This window comes from Mustelus asterias, chromosome 4 (assembly GCF_964213995.1).
Source record: "Mustelus asterias chromosome 4, sMusAst1.hap1.1, whole genome shotgun sequence".
NCBI lineage: Eukaryota > Metazoa > Chordata > Chondrichthyes > Carcharhiniformes > Triakidae > Mustelus > Mustelus asterias.
In genome coordinates, this window is record NC_135804.1 from 78,506,773 (window position 1) to 78,512,760 (window position 5,988).

The window sequence follows — 5,988 nt, forward strand, 5'->3', positions numbered from 1 at the left end:
AGAGGCTTAGCTGGACTCGCGACACAAATATTGTGGGCCAACGAGCAGGTCACAGGTTATACATTCTGTTGTAAGTAAACTCACCTCCTAAACTTTGCAGGATCTGTCTACCATCTACAAGGCACAAGTCAGGAGTTTGCTTGAATAATCTCCATTTGCCTTGATGAGCGCAGCTCAAACAAGACTCATGAAGCTCTCCACCATCCTAGTCAAAGCAGCCCATTCGACTGGCATCCTGTCACCAGCAAACATTCAAACTCCACCACCTGTGAGATTCCCTTCAAGTCACACACCATCCCGACTTGAAATATATTTCTGTTGCTTCACTGTCACTTGTTCAAAATCCTCTCTGACATGGGGAACGCCTTCCTAAAATCACTATGGGTGTACTTACAGCATGTAGACTGCAGCAGTTCAAGAAAGCAACTCACCACCAGTCTGAAAGACAACCATTCACCACGACTCACTGGTTTTTGCCCTTTAGCAATCTTTTTCAAAATATGTAGCTGAGACTGATCATCCTATTCCATAATCCTTACTTTTGAAAATCAGCCTTGTATGAAGCAGTATGTTAAATGCTTTCTTAAAATTCACATAGACAACATTCATTCCTTTCCCTTCATTAATCTTTTCTGTTACTTCATTAGAAAATTCATTTAGATTAGTTAAGCAGAACCCATGTTTTAGAAATCCATGCTGGCTCTCCTTAATTAACTTAAACTTTCCACGTATCCCCCTTCCCCCCAATTATTTTTTCAAAACCCTGACTGACCATAGATGTTAACTGCCTGGTCTGCAGTTATTAAGAATGCCCTGATACCTTTTCATGTCACATTTGCCACTCTTGGACATCTTCCTCTATTGAGAATAGAATGGAAGATTGTGGTGAGCCCTTCTATTATCTCCAATCTCACTTCTTTGAGCAACATAGGATATAAGCCGTCCAGTGTAAGTGACTTACCTAATGTAAAGATGCACTTTCACAGGCATCATTGGTGAACACAAAAAGTATTCACAAATAAGAATTGTACAGCAGCTGAATTATTGTTACTAACTCCCAACTGTATCCTTGCCTAAGAAAATACCAACCACTGGGGTGATTTCTCATTCTGAGTCCCCATTGGTCACCCAGACCAGGAGACATTTACTCTGCTGTGTACCCTTAAAGGGACAATCACCACATCCTTCCCCTTCAACTCCTTTACATCTTCAATAACTAATAAACTCAATTCTAAATTCTAACTAAACATGATGAACCTGATGTGAACCTGCTCCTGGGCCTGGCAAGGCGAGCAAAGAACAGGTCCAGGCAGTGGGCGATCGACGGGGTCATCCATCCTGACTGTCTGCCCCTCTATCACGGCTACATTCGCAGCCAGGTGTCCCTGGAGAGGGAGCATGTGGTGTCCACGGGCGCAGTTGAAGCCTTCCGTGACCGCTGGGCACCGCAGGGGCTGGGGTGTATTATCGACCCTGACAATCACATTATGATTTGATGTTTTAAGTTTCCTTCGACTTTGTTTTTTGGTTTGGGCTGTTCCCCCTCCTTTTTAGGAGCTGCCCCTTTTAATTTGTCTCTCAGTTAATTTGAGTTTGTATATTTGGTTGGTACCTAAAAGAGATACCTGATGTGAAACCTGTTTCTGGGCCTGGCAAGGCGAGCCATCAACAGGGCCAGGCGGCGGGCGATCGACGGGATCATTCATCCTGACTGTCTGCCTCTCTACTGCAGTTATATTTGCAGCCAGGTGTCCCTGGAGAGGGAGCATGCGGTGTCCATGGGCACAGTTGATGCCTTCCGTGCCTCCTGGGCACCGCAGGTGCTGGGGTGTATTATCAACCCTGACAATCACCTTTTAATTTGATGTTTTAAGTTTCCTTTGTGCTTTGCTTTTTTGTTCAGGCTGTTCCCCCTCCTTTTGGGGAGCTGCCCCTTTTAATTTGTCCCTCAGTTAATTTGAGTTAGTTTATTTGGTTGGTATTGAAAAGAAATACCTGATATGAACCTGCCCCTAGGCCGAGCAAGGCGTGCCATCAACAGGTCCAGACAGCGGGTGATCGAAGGGGTCATCCAGCCTGACTGTCTGCCCCTCGACCGTGGCTATATTCATGGCCAGGTGTCCCTGGAGAGGGAGCATGCGGTGTCCGGGGCACAGTTGATGCCTTCCGTGCCTCCTTGTTCACGGGCACAGTTGATGCCTTCTGTGCCCATTGGGCACCACAGGGGCTGGGATGTATTATAGACCCCGGTAATCACATTTTAATTTGATGTTTGAAGTTTCCTTTCTGCTTTGCTTTTTGGTTCGTGCTGTTCTCCCTCCTTTCGGGGAGCTGCCCTTTCTCATTTGTCCCTCAGTTAATTTGATTTAGTTTAATTAGTTGGTACCAGAAAAGAAGAACTGATGTGAACCTGCCCCTGGGCCTAGCGAGGCGAGCCATCAACTGGTCCAGGCAGCAGGCGATCGACAGGGTCGTCCATCCTGTCTGCCCCTCTACTGCGGCTATATTCGCAGCCAGGTGTGCCTGGAGAGGGAGCATGCGGAGTCCACGGGCGCCGTTGACACCTTCCGTGCCCACTGGGCACCGCAGAGGCTGGGGTGTATTATAGACCCTGACAATCACATTTTAATTTGATGTTTTAAGTTTCCTTTCTGCTTTGTTTTTTTGGTTCAGGCGGTTCCCCCTCCTTTTAGGGAGCTGCCCTTTTTGAGTTGTCCCTGAGTGATGCGCGACAATCAAGCACGAGGTACAAGGCTTCAGCGATTGAAGGCTTTTATTGACAAACAATGGAACTATCTAACACGAGTACACCAATCCAGACTGGAGGGGTCCCGCCTGAGCAGAGGGTCTTATACCTCTCCCCAGGAGGCGGGGCCCGACCGGGATGTGCCATAACAACATCCACCACAGGTATATTAATCCCACAGTGTAAACACCCTAACCCAACAACATTATAACAACCCCCACAGTGGCAACACCCTAACCCAACAGTAACATTGGAATAACCCCACAGTGGTAACCAACGATGGTTCACCACATTCACCCCTCCTTTAAAAACAAAGGCCGGCGGGGTGCGAAAACAGATCACATATATACAAAATTCACAAGTCCAGACGGTCTGGAGGACCGCACCGTCGCTGTGATCTCCTCAACACCGGTTGCGACACCGGAGCAGGTGCTTGCGGTGGCGTTCTCTCCAAAACAGCGTCCGGCTGTCCCCTAGAGGACTCACGGGCCGGTTGACCCTGGTGAGGCGGTGGTGCAGGGGATCCTGGAACCTTCTGTGGTGGCGCCGATCTCCGAGTCTCAGGCAAGCTGTACATGGGAGTATAACTGTTATGCACTGGTCCCGGTGCTGACCGCGCCACGTCTGGGGAAGAAAGAAGTGAAAGGGGGTTCGTGACAGGGGGTATAGGAGCGACAGGAGTTGCTACGTCCCCTGTGGGCGCCAGGTCTCGAATCGAGACCGTGTCCTCTCGCCCGTCAGGATATGCCACATAGGCATACTGAGGGTTGGCGTGGAGGAGTTGGACCGGTTCGACCAAGGGGTCGGACTTGCGGGCCCTCACATGTCGCCGCAGAAGGACGGGTCCTGGGTACGTCAACCAGGCTGGTAAGGAGATCCCCGAGGACGACTTCCGAGGGAATGAGAACATCCTCTCGTGGGGAGTAGCATTGGTTGCCGTACACAGGAGGGAGCGAATGGAATGAAGCGCATTTGGAAGGACCTCCTGCCAACGGGAGACTGGAAGGCCCCTGGACTTCAGCGCCAATAGGACAGCCTTCCAGACTGTAGCATTCTCCCTCTCCACCTGTCCGTTACCCCTAGGGTTGTAGCTCGTGGTTCTACTAGAGGCAATCCCGTATGAGAGCAGGAATTGCCTCAAGTCGTTACTCATGAACGACGAGCCCCTGTCGCTATGTATGTAGCAGGGGTACCCGAACAGGGTAAAAAGATCACTGAATGCCTTAATCACTGTGGCAGTCGACGTGTCCGCACAGGGGACAACAAACGGGAACCGGGAGTATTCATCTATGATATTGAGAAAATAGACATTCCGGTCCGTTGAGGGAAGGGGGCCCTTAAAATCCACACTCAGCCTCTCGAAGGGGCGAGTGGCCTTGACCAATTGTGCCCGGTCCGGTCGATAAAAGTGCGGTTTGCATTCCGCGCAAATCCGACAGCTTCTCGTTACTGACCTGACATCCTTCACCGAGTAGGGCAGGTTGCGGGCTTTTATGAAGTGGTAGAGTCGAGTGACTCCAGGATGGCACAGGTCATTGTGGAGGGCCTTCAAGCGGTCCTCCTGCATGATAGCGCATGTTCCGCGCGAGAGGGCATCCGAGGGCTCATTGAGCTTCCCTGGACGATACATAATATCGTAATTATAGGTGGAGAGCTCAATTCTCCACCGCAAGATCTTATCATTCTTGATCTTGCCCCTCTGCGTATTACTGAACATAAACGCCACGGATTGTTGATCCGTGATCAGGGTGAACCGCTTCCCCGCCAGGTAATGGCGCCAGTGTCTGATGGCCTTCACAATGGCCTGAGCCCCCTTCTCCACCGCTGAATGCCGAATTTCGGGACCTTGAAGGGTGCGGGAAAAAAACGCGATGGGCCTGCCTGCCTGGTTTAGTGTGGCGGCCAGGGCGAAATCCGATGCATCACTTTCCACCTGAAAAGGGATGGATTCATCCACCGCGTGCATCGTGGCTTTCGCAATGTCGCTTTTCAAAGCCTTGAAGGCCAATTGGGCCTCCAGCGTGAGTGGGAAGGTCGTGGACTTGATGAGCGGACGGGCTTTGTCCGCGTAGTTGGGGACCCACTGCGCATAATAAGAAAAGAAGCCGAGGCATCTCCTCAGTGCTTTTGTGCTAGCGGGCAAGGGAAGTTCAGTAAGGGGGCACATACGGTCTGGATCAGGGCCGATGACCCCGTTTTCCACCACGTATCCAAGGATAGCTAACCTGCGCGTACGGAATACACACTTCTCCCTGTTATAGGTCAGATTCAGGCGAGATGCAGTGCGCAGAAAGTTTTGGAGATTCGTGTCATGGTCCTGCTGGTCATGGCCGCAGATGGTGACATTATCCAGGTACGGGAAGGTAGCCCGCAACCCGTTCTGGTCCACCATTCGGTCCATAGCACGCTGGAAGACCGAGACCCCATTGGTGACACCAAATGGAACCCTAAGAAACTGATATAGACGACCATCCGCCTCAAAAGCCGTGTATTGTCGGTCCTCTGGGCGGATGGGGAGTTGGTGGTAGGCAGACTTAAGGTCTATGGTGGAGAACACCCGGTACTGCGCAATCTGATTGACCATATCAGATATGCGCGAGAGAGGATACGCATCCAGCTGCGTATAACGGTTAATGGTCTGACTGTAGTCGATGACCATCCGGGGTTTGTTCCCGCTTTTAACCACCACGACCTGCGCTCTCCACGGACTAGCACTGGGCTGTATGATCCCTTCTTTGAGGAGCCGCTGAACCTCAGATCTGATAAAGATCCGGTCTTCAGCGCTGTAACGCCTACTTTTAGTAGCGATGGGCTTGCAGCCTGGTACCAGATTCTTAAATAAAGAAGGTGTGGTGATCTTTAGTGTGGAAAGATTGCATGCGGGGCGCTTTGGGCAATTTGGAGGCTGCGGCTGATTCCCTACTGCCAGTGAAGGGAGTGGCCCACCGTACTGTAGGATCACACTCTTCATGAGGACCATAAAGTTTAGTCCGAGGAGAATTGGCGCGCAAAGGTGCGGCAACACAAGGAGCCTGTATCGCTCGTAAATTGTGCCCTGCACCTCTAGGGTTACCATACAACGTCCTTGGATCGGTACAGACCGAGACCGTGATGCCATAGAAATTGTCTGTTTGGCAGGTAGAACCCGGAGTCCACGCCTTTTTGCAGTGTCAGGGTGAATAAAACTCTCGGTGCTCCCACTGTCAAACAGACAATACACAGTACGACCATTTACCTTGATG